General features: G+C 42.0%; 1 pseudogene; it reads right to left on the minus strand.

Moving 5' to 3' along the window:
- Nucleotides 1-12283: 12283 nt before the first annotated feature.
- Nucleotides 12284-14240, minus strand: LOC141144935 (elongation factor G, mitochondrial-like; annotated as a pseudogene).
- Nucleotides 14241-16498: the final 2258 nt, after the last annotated feature.

The raw sequence follows: 16498 nt of genomic DNA on the forward strand, positions 1-16498 counted from the left end.
GGCTGAGACTTCCCTGTGTATGAAAAAGGGACATGGTTGTAATGTTTTGCATCATCAATCACAATCATAAATTAGTACTCCCAACTAACATCTAGTTAACATCATTGATTGGACAAGCAGAAATATTTAGAGGAATGCTATACCTGGCTCAATCTGGGCTCCTCCACATATCGCCTGGAAGGCCCAGGTTGGGCGTCAGAAGCCTCAGCCGGGGGGGAAGGAAGCGTGGAAGGAAGACTTGAGAGGGATGACCTGGGTTCAGTCTGGCCTGCCAGAAAGTGCAGCCTGTCGTAGTACAACATCCTGGGGACATAGATGTCATCTGCTGCTCCGGATCTCTGTGAATCCAGGACTTTCTTGCGCTCCCTCAGATATGTGCTCCTCAGGCCACCAATGAAAATCTTTAAATAGGTGATGTCTGCCGTGGGGATCACCTGCTTCACAATTTCACACAATTGCTCCAGTGCTGCCTTCCTCTTTGCTTGGTTCTTGAAATGGGGGTGGGTAATCTCCCACAGACAGGGCAGCTCACTTAGCATATCTATGAATACTGACATGAAGTCATTGTCTTTCATTAAGATATCCATGTTCACTGCAAGACACAACACAAGACAAAGCCTAATGTCAGACAAAACTCTCCTAATCTTGTTACAATATAGGCCTCAATCTAGAAGCAGTATAGGCACAAGTTTGTCTCTTACCTTCGTTCTTACGATCGGCGCGTCCAATGCTCCTTCCTCCGCTCACAGATCGTACGTAATACGCACGCGTGTTACGCTTTATACACACTGCGCATGCGTGTAACTCCGCCCGCCCCTGACGTTCTTTCTAGTCTATTCCCCGCCCCTTTTCGTTCGGCGCAGTGGGTGAAGAGCATGATGGCGGAGTTACAGCAGGTGCATGCTAATTATAGCAACGAGGAGGAGGAGGAGGAAAGGCCGGATCCAGGCACGTCCCGATCCAGAAGGAGACGTTTTAAGGCCACAAATATGTCATTTGGGGAGATGTTGGAGATGGTCGACATCATGAGGAAGTCCGACTATGACGGAAAATATGGGCCTTACCCCCACCCCAACATCCGAAAGGCCAAAATCATGGCGAAAGTGGTCAGGAGTCTTGAGAGGAATTTCGGGGTACGAAGATCTAAAGATCAGCTCAGGAAGCGGTGGTCGGACCTGAAGTTGAGAGAGCCAGAGCAGTACCGAAAGATCCGGAGAGTGCTGCAAAAAAGTAAGTAGTTGTGCTGTGTTCCTATTCTTTCTGTCTTTATTCCGTTCGTTCTGCTCCATATGCTTTTATTAATTGTAACGTTTGAAAGGGGAAACTTTAATGTTCATGGGCCCATTATTCGTTCGTATCAAACATTTTTCTTTCGGCCTCTAGAACACCATTGTTTAGGCCATATGCATTTTCACACATTTTTTGGGGCCTACTTGGATGCCAAATATTTGTTTGTGTAGATGGGTTTGTTACTAGAATGAAATGCAAACTAGATTGTGTGTAAGGAGAGGACACTGAGCAGCTGTTTTCACATCTGGACACTGGAGCACTAGTGTGGGACACAAGAACACCATTTTTATTAGGGGGGACACACAGGTGCTCCAGTGTATACTATAGGGGGGTCTCCATCTGTGAAGCTTGTACCAAACAGGTAAAGTATTGCAGCTTGACAAAGGGCAATAAAAAAAATACATCTTGGAACTCTGCTAAAATAGATAATTGTACCCCACTTACAAGCAATGTTTCCTATTTATAGTTCTGCCATCAAAGATCTGTGTGCTAATTATACCATTTTTGTTTTACATAGGGGAGAAAAGACTCAGAGGACACCCCTCATCCGAGGAGACCAGAGACCCCCCACCTCTGGAAGAAGGGGAAATACCGCAAACCCAAGAAGCTGAGCAGGAGGAAGAAGAAGATGTGGTGGAGATTGGCACCACAACAGGTGAGTGTCTGCGACCACAGGCTCAGGTAAAAGAGATGGATGGTGGCAGATTTTTGAGACCTTTTTTTTTGTTCTTTATCTCTTTTTAGGTGATTGTGATGTGAGGGAGAGAGAACGTTTCACATCTGAAAGTGCCCAGATACTGATCGCGGAGATCATGGGGTGTAATCTCCAATTGCAAAACATCCAGCAACAAATCAGTGATGTTATTAAAAAAAATAATAACATCATTGATGTTTTGGGGCGAATTTAAACCCCACAAAATCACCTGTTTTATTGTGGTCCAATCTTCCAAAAATTTTTTCAATGTTTAGAAAAGCCAAATTTGGAGGATGCACACAGTGTGCCAACATGTGCTATCTGCCATCACGGGAGATCAATGGACGCGTTTTGGGGGTGCAACCCCTTCCTCAATTATAAAGTCGCCTTGAGGAAGGGCTTGCTCCCCCAAAACACGTCCCTTGATCCCCCCTGATGGCAGATAGCACATGTTGACATTTGTAAATTGGTGTGCATCTTCCAAATTTGGCTTTTCCAGGGGTGATTTCCCCCCATCTGAATGCTATATCAAACCCCATTCCTAAATACTGATGTCTGATATAGCCTTCAGGTTTTACCTAATGTGAACTTTGTAAGTTCAAATTTTTTGGCATTCTTGTTGGTTTTACACAGGCCTTTTTTATCTGAAATGGATATTTCGATTTTTGATAATGCTACTGCAAACATTGTTATACAACAAGTTGGTTTGTTTTAAAAACCTTTCGTAAATGCATATGTGATTGTGCAGGTATAAAAAAGTGCCTTACTCAAGAATGTGTGGATTATTGTCTCAACACTACAACACTTTTGCGGTGATGTAATTGCTGTTTTATGCAAAAATGGGGGTTATTTCCTAAGGGCAAATACACTTTGCACTACAAGTGCAGGTTCAGTGCAGTTGCAAGTGCACTTGTAGTGAAATGTGTTTTTGCATTTAGGAAATACCAGCCAACACTGTTTTTTATAAGGTTACCCAATCACGACATTTTCTGCACTCAACACATTTCTGTCAGGGTCAGCTAAAACAAACACAAGCAGTAAATGTCCACAAAGAATTTCTTTTGGTTGTTTTTTATTTGAAAAAGGTGTCACAGATTGTCTGGCATATTGATAGCCCCCCTACCCGCAAAGAACTCCAGATATCGTAACCGGACATCACGGGCATTCAGGGAGGGCAAGCCAGGACGGCCACTTTCAAGCGCCGTCAGTGTTGATGGATTTGGGATTCCGGCCTCAGGCCCAACTGAGCCAGCATAGTTGGCTGAATGTTTTCGTAAAAAATTATGGAGAACACAGCAGGCAAGTATTATATGGTTCAGTTTATACTCCGCCATATGGATGGGTGTCAGAAATAATCGGAACCGGCTGGCCAGGATTCCAAATGTGTTCTCCACCACTCTTCGGCTCTGGCTAGCCGGTAATTAAAAGCCCTCTGTTCCGGGGTGAGGGCCCTCATTGGGAATGGCCGCATCAGGTGGTCCCCCAGCGCAAATGCTTCATCAGCAACGAACACAAATGGGAGACCTTCAACATTGTCCTCTGGAGGTGGCAAGTCCAAGCTGCCATTCTGGAGACGCCTGTAGAACTCCGTCTGGGCGATCACTCCACCATCGGACATCCGGCCATTCTTCCCCACGTCCACATACAGGAACTCGTAATTAGCCGACACCACCGCCAACATCACTATACTATTAAACCCCTTGTAATTATAATAGTACGACCCCGAGTTGGGTGGTGGGACGATGTCGACGTGTTTCCCATCAATTGCCCCTCCGCAGTTAGGAAAGTCCCACCGCTGGGCAAAGTGGGAGGCCACAGTCTGCCATTCCTGTGGCGTTGAAGGAAACTGTTGAGGAAAAAACAATAAACATTACTATTTTTTCACAGAAACATGGCAAGCAGATTATACACAAACATTATGGGGCAACCTCCAGATAGCATTTATTAAGGGGAATTTAACAACAACAAAGTATAAGGTACACCTATCATATTCCCCTCCCCCCCTCATGGGCCATTTCTAACATTATAGGGGGGGAACTCTTGGACAGGTAACCCTCTCCACTTCATTGAGAGATGAATGCCTAAATACAGGGTATTACTTGGAACAGCCCCTCCTTAGTTACACTATTGGCAGCCCACTGGACAGGTAAGAAGTGTCATAATACAAAGATATAAATACACACTGTACACATTTGAGCACATTTGAACATTCTGCTATTACCTATCAAGATAATAATAGGATACAAAAACTTTAAACAGTACCATTGCAAAGTATACAGGCAGGCCCTTGCACTACATGCTTTGGGGAATTCATCCATAAATCTGACCAGTAAAGAGGTGGGTATAGTGTGTATGGGTTTGGCAAAGTCAGCAGATAGATGATTGAGGATAGAGAATTGGGATCAGCTGACTTAGCAGTTGGGGGGAGGGAGGGTTACAAAAAATTTGGGGACACCACAAAAAAAAGCCTCTGGCACTCTGCCTGAATTTAAATAAAAAATAACATTTCCAAACATTTTAGGGGGTGTTTGGGGTAAAGCACTACTATAGAGCTGATAAAATACATTGTTAAGTGACTACATGAGGTGAATATAGGGCAGGAGACACCATGCTGGAGAGGTTATTGAAGGGCAAATATGTATGAAGGAGCTAAAATAATAATTACATAAAAATCCAGCATGCATGAGAACAAAGGGGACATTCACAGCATATTACAAGCATGGTAATTAGGGAATGAGGAAAGAAATACAATATATTAGCAAACATTCAATACAATAAAATGTGATATAAAAGGAAAAAAATCTTACCTTCATATACTCCTTCTGCAGGACCTGGATGATGGCAGAACAGGTCTCTGGGATAATGATCCCCAGAGCCTGGGGGGAGATGCCTGTCGAGAACTTGAGGTCCTGCAGGCTTCTCCCTGTGGCCAAATACCGCAAGGTAGCGACCAACCTCTGCTCCGCAGTGATGGCTTGCCTCATGCAGGTATCCTGCCTGCTAATATAGGGGGTCAGCAAAGCCAACAAACGGTGAAACACGGGGTCCGTCATCTGGAGAAAGTTCCTGAAATCATCAGGATTATTCTCACGGATCTCACGGAGCAAAGGCATATGACAGAACTGGTCACGCTGAAGCAACAAATTCTTGGTCCATGAACTCCTCCCCGCCCTGTTCATGGACTGGACTTGTGTCAAGGTCAGGACCCCAACACCAAGCCCCCGCACAGCACAAACTCTACGAGGAGTACGCATACGAAACATGGCTAGAAAACGGTCGGCTGCTCAGAACGAAGTAACAGAACGCACTTAAGAACAGCAAGGCCTGTGAAGAGCGACCTGAAAACCAGTAACGAACGAACAAGAATACAATGACTACTTAAAGTCACGCGGAACTTGCTTGCACGCACTGAAGAGCAGATACAAACCCACAAGCACAAACTGAACGGCAGAAAACGATCTGAAAGCCACGAGTCTGAAAAAGCGCGAATCGTCTCTCACCAAACTTTTACTAACACGAGATTAGCAAAAGGAGCCCAAAGGGTGCCGCGCTTGGTTCTGAACCGTCCTTTTCTAGTCTCATTGTACGTGGTGTACGTGACCGCGTGGTTGTCGATCGGAAATTCCGACAACTTTGTGCGACCATGTGTAGGCAAAACAAGTTTGAGCCAACATCCGTCGGAAAAAATCCTAGGATTTTGTTGTCGGAATGTCCGAACAAAGTCCGACCATCGTGTACGGGGCATAACTCTGTATTTGTAGCATGTGTAGAATCCTAGAAAAACACACAAAACCTTTATATGGCTCCTGATTGCGGCACGCAGGCAGTGATTGGTACTGTCACAGTCAGACTGATGCGCTTGTATCGGATATCCTATCCATGACCCAGCAATCAGCCCTGTTCTGGGCCAATTCTACTCTGGTCATTTTAGAGCACAAAACATCCTGTGGGCTGGGATGGGAACACCCGCCTAGGTTGATTGGCCAAGGGCTAAAGTCCAGTCCACATCCATATTTCAATAAAATGGGGAGCCTGAGATATGGACAGGGTTCTTCCACAAAACTGGGGAGTCCCCACATGTTCCAGTATGCTTCTACTAAAGGATAGACTTCAGTAAAGTTTATTTCTGTTTTTATCCCTTTTTATTTTCATAGCAAATTGCCAATTGTGTGTCTTTTTGTATTTTTTGTATCTGTTTTGGTAACTCCTTTTTCTTTGTATATCTTTTTATGCACGGCCCACTTTCGGGATATTAAATGATAAAATTAATAAGTGACTTCTGTGTACTAAGCTAGGACTCATATCTCTGGAGAGGTTGTTGTATTTTAGTGCCTAAGTACTCAGTCTAAGTTACATGCCAATCGGTATGCAATTGCATTGCATGTTGGCAGATTACATGCAGATTGTAAGCTAACAGATCTGCCAGACGGAGATCTGTGTGTGTGGTGGCTCAGCAGACCAGTCTGCGGACAAACTGTTGGGTGGTGGCGGGCTATTATTTGTTATGTATCTGATGTGTGGGTGTGTGGACAGTGGTAAGAGTGATTAACACCGGGGTTCTAGCTTGTATAATAGCTGGGGGAACCCTAGAAGTGTGTGATAATTGCTAGACTGCTCCCCAACCCTTAGAGTGCACCAGATTGTATGTAAAATTCATATCTGCCTGTGTGTGGTCAGCTAGCTGGATTGGAGTAGAGTCTCCATCTAGTGGTGGCCAAAGGTAGTACGGGCTGTGAATCACAGCCAGTCTTGCTCAGTATAAGTTCCCCCTTATTCCCTTATACTCCCAGTCACGGAACCACTTCGCGGTTAGCTAGTCGCTGTGGGCATGCATATCCGTGACAGGCTGTATAAGGTATTTACTGTTTTACTATCCAAAGTTAAAACAAGGGCAGAAGATTTAATAGATGGAAAGTTGAAATAATGACTGAAGGTTCACTTTAACTAACCTTAGGAATTAAAATTATACACCCAGTTGTGTGTGGTAGCAATAACTTCTAGATTCCCTTCTTTAGTGTGTCTTAGGAGCACTAAGACCCAAAAACACCTGTATTATGCTATTTACTACTTTTAGAAATGTCAGCACTGATGGTTGGCCCCATTAGATCACAGTAGGCAGAGCTCTTCTCCGTAAGTTGCCGAGGCACTTTATTGTAGTGTTGGATTTGCTGCAGGTTTGACCTTTTCAAAATTCTAAATTTGCATACTAGATTTTTGAGATTCTCTGGGCCTTCTGTAGTAGTTTATGATGCTATTTCTGTGGTTAGGTAATAGTGTATAAACTGATGAAAGGAATCAAGTACAGGACTGCTAATTCACATTGTTGTTATTGTTAAATTAACCTTGTTTCTGATATTTTATCTGAAGTTAGAAATACTACATTATGGGTATATGCCCTACATCATGAGTATCCCCCAAATGTCTCTCATCTTACTGTTTGTGAGTAGTTCTAAACATTTATACAAACTGGCTATTATTCTTGTTTATATTTTTGCCTCTGTCATTTTACATATGTGATTCAAAGAAACATGCATCTTCAGATCACTGAACCCAAACAGTTTACTTACTAAAACAAAATAAACTACAAGATCTGTCAACCATGAAATGTGTGTGGAATGCTGGCTACCTGACAGCTAATTATAGAAAAGTATTTAAATAGTAACACACCACATTTTTAAAATTTGTTTGTTTAAAGAAAAACTCCAGATTCCTAGATATCGGGATATTAATAATTGACAAACTGCTGAAACTAGAAAATTATGCTAGTTTGGATGTAAGACTATCTAGATTCCGCAACATTTGGGAGCCTTGGATTACACACTACTTACCGGTAGGCTTTGGTCATACACTTCTTACTATTTAAGTTTTCCTATTTAGGCCCTGGATATCAGAATTCTATTCTAGTAAGCAATGGCTCCTCATTCTGTCTCTTACCCTCTCACCCCCTCTTTTTTTTTCTTCATTCCATTTCCCTTTTTCGCTCTTCTCCCCACTCCCCTTCCTCCCCCCACCTACCCTTTCCTCATCCTGTCTTCTCCTTTATTCCTGGACACTGGTCTTTGCTAGTTACTGTCACTTTCCAGCCCCCCGCCCTCCAGGTTGCATGCCACAGAACTTATACCCTTCCCAAGTATTGCTGTTTCTAACCCAGTTCCAGGATGTGATATCCTATACTCACTTCTACTCCAGCGATGTGGTGTTCATGAACTCCCAAGTTGACAACTGGCATCTTCAGTGAGTGGGTGGAGGCAGTGGAGGACGAATTAAGTTGAAGGTAGAGAAGCGTTAATGGGGACGGGATGTTGTTTATGAGAGAGATAAAATAGGTCTTCTTGGCAATAAGGAGGCAGAAATTGTATTTTTGGAGGGCAGATTTATACTGGTTGAAATGTTTTTGAGACTTAGTCTTACGACACAGGTGCTCAAGAGCATGGCTAAGTTTTTTCAGACTTTTAATGTCATCTTTTTTTCAAGGTTGAAGGGGACGGAACCGATTCTGTGTGTAGTGAGAGGGGCCGGTATGTCCAGTGAGGCTAAAAGTGAAGCATTGTAGACAGAAGTGGCTAGGTTGGTGCAGGACAGGGGTGCGATTTTGTCATAGAGGTGGTCAGTAGCAGAGTAGAGAAGGGAAGGGTTGAAATGGCGTAGGTTTCTACAGGTAGCTGTAAGGCGGTTGGAGGGAGAGGAGGTGGAGAAGAAAGAGAGAGTGGAACTAATAAGGTAGTGATCAGAGAGAGGAAAGGATAGTTGGAGAGGTTGCACGGAGTGCATAGGTGGGAGAAAAGAAGGTCAAGGGTATTGCCTTTAGACTAATGATGTACAATAACCCTAATTGTTCCAAGTTGTAGTATGATATTTTATTGTTCCCAGTACTTCATTTGTGTAGAATAACATAAAATGGATTGAGGAAGTAAAAACTTGCTCAAAGAAAAAAGGACTTTATGGGCACAACATGAGGCAGAACGGATATATATAAAAGGTATATTTATTTATTACAAAAATACAAACATACAAACAATGCATTTAGACAAATAAGCACTAAAAATGATGAACAACAACACCCTTAACAGGACAAGGTCATCAGATACCCGGATACCAAGCCAGGAGGCATGGATTCTTGTCAAAGAGTCATAGAACAGTCCATTGTGGAAAAGTTTTTACTTATATCAAGAAGTGGGGTTCATGAACTCTTCCAAGCTTGTTAGTCAACGGGTTTCGCATTAAATTCTTTCCTCAGGACAGAAATGGGTAGGTGCTGATAACAGAATAAAATAAAATTATATATATATATATATATATATATATATATATATATATATATATATATATATATATATATAAAAAACAAAACATAAATGAATATCAATAGTAATGAAATTGAGTATATAACATATGTATTAGATAAATATATTTATGTATAGTATCTTGGAAGAACTCCTAGCACAGACACCACAGATAGGACAACATAAAAAACACCATGCATGCTTGCCTGATTGGCCCTGAACATCAGGTAGTGGGCGTCACCACATAAGACAGACTAATGGGTTAAAAACATTCCTTCAACAGGCTGAAAATCCAAAGGCTGTCTGCATTTCCAAGCCCAAAAGTTAGGGCCACCCAGATTCGGTGTAATCCATCCTCTCTGGTAAACGGGACAGTAATATTTTCTGTAAATAGAGTAAGTATCACAGTGTGAAGCTATTTCTCATGCAGCTCATAAATTGCCTCTGATTATAGCATACCATCTTACCTAATTAGAGTATAATGGTGAAGATAAATACATTTTCAAGGTAACGACTGAGGAATAAATGCCTTGAACATATCGGTTCAGATCTAAGTATCTAAAAGTAGAAAAACAGAGATATCCCCTTATAAGTTAAATCATTATTCATTGGTAAACAAAGAAGAGATGAAAGAAGAAGAGGAAGGATTCCCATGGGCATTGTAGAATATATCATATATATATATATATATATATATGTTATAGCTTCATGATGCTTACTATAGATGAAACCAGCCTTCAAATGAGCTACAGAAGCAAAAAAGGTAGTCCCTTTTACACATACTCTAGATATAGCTCGTTAAGTACCAGATATAGCTGAAAACAGCCTATAAAAGGAAACCGTATATAAGCAGGTGAACTGAAACTACATATATATGTGTATGTTAAGGAGAAGCCATAGATAGTGATGTAGAATAACACTTATTTGAGATTTGGAACCTAAAGAGCAAGGTGTCATTGCCAGGCAAGATGGGAAACATAAGTATGTGGGTTTGGAAGCTTCTGCAAAAAATACAGCTGACAAATACATTTTGGAACAGTGGTTATCAGAAACTTTTGAAAGTCAGTACTTCAAGCTATAAAGGTCATAATAATATATATATTTTTAGCTGAAAAAGTAAACAGCTAAATACACAGTTGAACATACTGATTTTGAATTATTTACCTGTCAAAAGACACTTCAGTTCAGCCTTGTGAGTTGCACACCCCACCATACTAGAGGACTGGCCAGGTGATACCAATATTTCCTGGTTCAGCTCTGAAGTTTTCTTTGTTACCTCCCATCCTCTAACCTGATATCTATACATAAAATCAGAATTATCACACTGCTGATTCATTGGCCAGCGGTAATTCAGTAAGATGTAAAAATGAAGCAGGTGGCCTGTGGTTCCTATGTAGCCCTATTGGTTTGCTTTTGTGGGGCAGACTTTTCTTTTCCATAGGTAAAAGTGTAAATGTAATGTTGGGCGGCACCTATAAGGAGCAGCAGGAGTCAGAGTACTCACTTGGTCTCAGCATGTAAGCAGGTGCTTCCAACGTACCATTGAATGCATTTCTTACAGCAAAGAGCCACAAGTTTAATGTGTTACTGTGCAAGGTGAATGACTCATTCTTAAATACAGTGTACTGCCTTAATACTGATCTTTGCATGACAGCGACCCCGCATGGTTCCAGGCACTAGTGAGCATGTTCACAGAGAGGTTCCCATTTGCAGGGTGAGTAAGCCCTGCCCAAAACCAGCCTCCAGCTGTTTTAGACAATAGGAAAACTGCGCAAATGTGTAAATTGTCATACCTACACATTATACCTTGTGTTTGCAGCAGAAGCACAAGCCATGGTTTGACCTTTAGTATGTTGAGCTTAATGCTGTGGTCAGGGCAGCAATTACCTACAGTACTGCCTTAAGCATAAAAAAGAGCTGAACAACCCTGCTTGTGGCTCCCCAGTCTGGTTTGGCAGTGTTTCGTACAAAACACGGACTTCTAAAATTCTCAAAATGCTTTACTTGTTTCATTCAATCAATCAGCTTACACAATTACTGTTCACAGTCTGTGATTCTTCTTTTCTTTTCTTTTTTTTTTTCTGCAGAAGTGTCAGCATTAACAAACTTTATTTCACTGTGGTGAATCGCTGTAATGATTCTTGAAGACAAAAAGTCGGAAGTGAAATGCTAGACAGTCACGTAGCTGTTGAATTTCCAGGATACTGGAAGAGTATGGTTTCCTTCCCCAAGAAAAGAGTAGTCTACAATTTAACCTGAATTCACGATCACTTGGGTAGTCTTGAGAGAACAGATGAAGACTTTTCACCCAAACAGCCTGTAGGAATATGAGATTGCTTCATAAGATGAACATTACATTTTTACCATATTCAAATTCAGTTGGAGCTTTGTGGATTATGCTAACTACATCACAGGTTTAAGGGGTTTCACATAAACCAGCCATGAACCTTTAATATCTGCTGTGACCACACTCCATGCATGGCTGGAATGTAAAGGTGACTTAATAGAAAGGTAAACATTGGTGGGAAATCTCAGAAAATAAAAAGCAGAGCTGGGCTCAAGTCTCTAATTAGGAATCAGAAGTAAGATTAACTCTTATACCCTGTACACACGATAGGATTTTCCGATGGAAAATGTGTGATAGGACCTTGTTGTTGGAAATTCCGACCGTGTGTAGGCTCCATCACACATTTTCCATAGGAATTTCCAACAACAAATCCGTTGTCGGAAATTCCGATCGTGTGTACACAAACCTGACGCACAAAGTGCCACGCATGTTTAGAATATATTAAGAAATGAAAGCTATTGGCTACTGCCCCGTTTATAGTCCTGACTTACGTGTTTTACGTCACCGCGTTCAGAATGATTGGATTTTCCGACAACTTTGTGTGACCGTGTGTATGCAAGACAAGTTTGAGCCAACATCCATCGGAAAAAATCCATGGATTTTGTTGTTGGAATGTCCGATCAATGTCCGACCGTGTGCACAGGGAATTATATTTTCCTTTCTTCGCTGGAAGCTGGCCCATTGCCTCAAGATATTTGTTGATGTTTTCTTCTTGCACACTGGCTAAGCAAGGCTGGTACTTCTGGTACTCCATAGTGTTTTCACCCTTCCCCTCTGTACATGGCCGGAGTTTAGTTGTTTATCCAAACATATCATTCAGTGGGACATTAGCATAGATAGTGCAGTAGTCATCTGATCCATCTTGACCCAGAATCACACCGTGCCTGCGGTTAAGACCTGCAATGACTGCTCCCTGGACTGCTCCATTTGTTCCTACTGTTACATCTTCAAATTCCAATGTTGTGTTATTTTTGGGATCAAGAGGCTCAATATAACCAATGACCTTACCCTACTGGCCTGCACCACCTGACTGCTTTTTATGGGTGTCAAACTGCACTCTTTTGTTGACAGTCTCCCTAAATGCAACTTTTGATTTGCCCATAGTGCAAGGACCGGTATATTCTCTCTCCATCCTCTGAACATAGATCTCCAGGTGCAGCTCTCCCATGCCAGAAACAATGGTTTCCTTGCTTTCATTATCAAAGTGCACTCTAAAAGTTGGGTTTTCTCACGTAAACCGACCGATACCTTTGGAGAATTTATCTAGATCATTCTTGTTGACAGGGTTCATTGCTACAGAGATGACTGGATCTGGTACATGGATGGACTCCATAGAGGTTGTCATTGGATTTGCTGGTAAGGGTGCTGGTATTTGCTGCAAAGACCTCATCTACATCCTCCATTACGTCAGCATTAAGACAGACAAGCCTCTGTACACAGACTTTCTTTCCCATTCCTGTATTGTAAATATAGTCTCCCTTCTTCAGCATTCCCTGGTACACGTGGACATACGTCAGCTGACCAAAGCGACCAGCATCTAGCTTGAATGCCAGTCCAACAAATGGATTAGAGCCATCCCTGAGAGAGCTCATCAATATCTTTGCAGACTCTTCATCTTGTTTATTGAGGATGGCATAGTTGGACACCTCAGCAGTGTTTGGAAGATAATCTAATACAGAATCTAGAAGGGGCTGGACACCCTTATTTTTTAGGGCACTTCCCAGCAGAACAGGTGTAAATACCCTCTTCAGTGTAGCTCTTCGGATGGCCAATTTTAAGTCAGCAGCAGATGGGATTTTCTCTTCTAGGAACATCTCTCCAAGAATTTAATCCGAACTGGTCACAATTTCTAGCAGCTCTTGTCGCCTATCTGTAACTTCTGCTCTGAACTCAGCTGGAATATTCTCATATCGCACATTCTGCCCAAATCAACCATCAAAATATACAGCTCGTTCTTCCATAAGGTCTATGACACCTTTAAAGTTACTCTCAAGTCCAATAGGAATCTGGACAAATGCTGTAGTGTGGTTCAGTTTGGACTTGAGCTTCTGCAGGGCTCTTACAGGATTGGAGCCTTGCCTGTCAAGCTTGTTGAATGGGACACTGTATCGCTTCATCTGTCTGTTAACTGTCAACTGTCATCAGTTTGGCACTGATCCCCTCCAACTGCACACAAAACAAGGACAGGCCCATCCAATACCCTCAGTGATCTCTCCACTTCAATTGTAAAATCCACATGACCTGGTGTATCAATTATGTTAATGTTTGTGTTTTTCCACATGATGTAAGTGGCAGCAGACTGAATGGTGATACCTCTCTGGCGTTCTAGCTCCATAGAATCCATAACGGAGCCAACTCCATCCTTTCCTTTCACCTTGTGCGTTTTTGCTATTTTGCCAGTGTAGAAGAGAATACGCTCAGTCACGGCTGTTTTGCCAGAATCAATATGGGAAGATATCCCGATGTTGCGAATTTGTTAAATTGGAAATATGCCAGAGGTGCAATGCCGGCAGATGTTCAGAAGTAACTGATTCCTAGCAGTCACCCTGGTACGATGTGATAGCCAGGGCCCGATGACACAAGCAGCTCTTAGAATTCCCATTTCTGCCTTTGAAAGTCACACTGATCTCTGTGATTCTTATTTTCTACCATTCTTTGTAACACTGTAAAACAATGATTAACAGGTGTTAATAATATACTTTACTAATGCAGCTATATCACATGCGAAACCATCAAAACATTGAACAACTAGCCATAATAAAAAATAAAACCCATAGTATTACCCATATTAACCCCCTGACACTGACCTCACACAAATATGCGGCCTCTAGACTGGACTTTTTTCTCTGGGGCCGCATATTTGCGGATCTCACTGAGAGCCCCATACTAATGATCGGGACCTGGAACACCCAATTCCGGGTCACCTGATCGCTGTGACAACCTTTGATTGGCTACCACAGTGATCAGTCTTTGTGAAGCCCGCCCCCATGTTCTCTCTCACTGTGAATGGAGGAGAGAGTTACATTGTATCTCTCTCTTTCCATGCAGAGAGAAAAATAAAAGTGTGTGTAAAAAAAAATAACAATAATAATAGTAAAAAATTAAATAAAAAAAAACCTAGATCAAGGTTTGATCATAGGCTAGATACACACTATACAATTTTCTGTAGATATTTTTTCCTTCAGATTTACCAAAACCATATAATATAAGGTCAAACCTTAAGCCCAGGTTCATACTGAGCTGCGGGAATGAAGCCGTGCGAGTTCAGGTGAACTCGCACGATTTCACTACCGCATGTCAGTCCCAATTTCGGACGCAATTTCAGAGACATCTGTGCAGGTTTCTGCACAGATGTCAATGTAAATCACAGCCCAAAATCACAAAAAGTAGTACAGAAACTACTTTTTGAAATCAGTGCAGCGCGGCTGCTGCGGCGTTGCACCGATTAGAACAGTACCATTGATGGCAATTGCTGCCGTTTTGACATGCGATTCGACATGTCAAATTGCATGTCAAAATGCTCTAGTGTGAACCAGGGCTCAGAGTTTCAATTTGTATGCAATCAGGCAGGCCTTTGCACTACATGGTTTTGGTAAATCTAAAGGAAATCAGACAACAAAAGTTGTATAGTGTGTATGGGGTCTTAAGCCTCATACACACGGTACGATTGTTGGCAGGGGATTGTCTGTTGACAGACTGTTGTCCTAAAATCTTACCGTTAGTACACTCATTTTGACAATTGTTGTCCAACTTTCGGCCAACAAATGTTGGATGACAGGCTAGTAAATTTTCGGTGGACAACGGCAGGTCTGATTTTCATATCAGTACACAAATCCGTCACACAAAAGTTGAAAGTACAAACACGCATGATCGGAACCAAGGAACGAGCTGGAAGCAGTCGGTCTTGTAAACTAGCGTTTGTAATGGAGAATTAACATTCGTGACGCGGCAAATTATGAAATGTCAAAATGCAGCGCACATTCTCTTCTTTAATGGGATAATAATGAAGCTGCTTTGCTGAAAATACTGATGGAGTTATGGCAAACATATTTTAAAAGGCATTTGTTTTCTAGTAATATCAAGAATATTATTATTATGCTTGTTTGTTTTTTTGGGCAAGTTACCACAACACCATTATCCCGTAGTTTTTAAGATCAAAGATACAACTATGTTGGTGTCCCTTGTTAATTTTACATTGTATTTTTTTTTATGTAACTGCCTACTCCCAAACTGTCATTTGAAGTAAAACACATAGCCAAGTATTATTCTACACAATTTTTTTATTGTGCAGAAAAAAAGTAACACAAAAATATAGAAAATATAACAAATAAAAACATTATTAAAACAAAATAAATAACAGAAATTAGTAAGTGGTGAAGGGGTTAAAATTCCCAGTCCATCGAGGTTGTTGGGGTTCTTGTGGCTGGTATTGTCACTGACCGCCATGTGGCTGTGGTGGTTGGAGTGGCTGTGGTGCGTGGGTTGGCTGTAGACTGTGGTGGAGGTGGGGCCACAAAATCAGAAATGTGTGTGCTTTCTGAAATTTGGCCCCTTACCCCCTTGTTGAGTAGCTGCAGGATGAGTTCCTCACACCTGCTCCTTTGCTCACCAGCCATCTGTCTTAATTTATTGGCTGTCACACACCCAAATGCTTCAGCCTCCTCTGGTTCTGTCTGGATGGCAGTAGTGGCCTGGCTGAGGAAAGCAGCCGTGGCCTCCTCCAGATTCCTGCTCTTCCTGGCCCTTTTAGCAGGAGGGCATAGGGAGGGATCTGGGACTCTATCTGGCTACTGGCCACTGGCTCCTCCAGGGTGACACTTTCCTGTGTATGAAAACGGGAGATAATTAGAAATGTTTTTAGGGTTTGTTCATCAATCTCACACA

The sequence above is a fragment of the Aquarana catesbeiana genome, linkage group LG05 (assembly GCF_042186555.1).
Source record: "Aquarana catesbeiana isolate 2022-GZ linkage group LG05, ASM4218655v1, whole genome shotgun sequence".
NCBI lineage: Eukaryota > Metazoa > Chordata > Amphibia > Anura > Ranidae > Aquarana > Aquarana catesbeiana.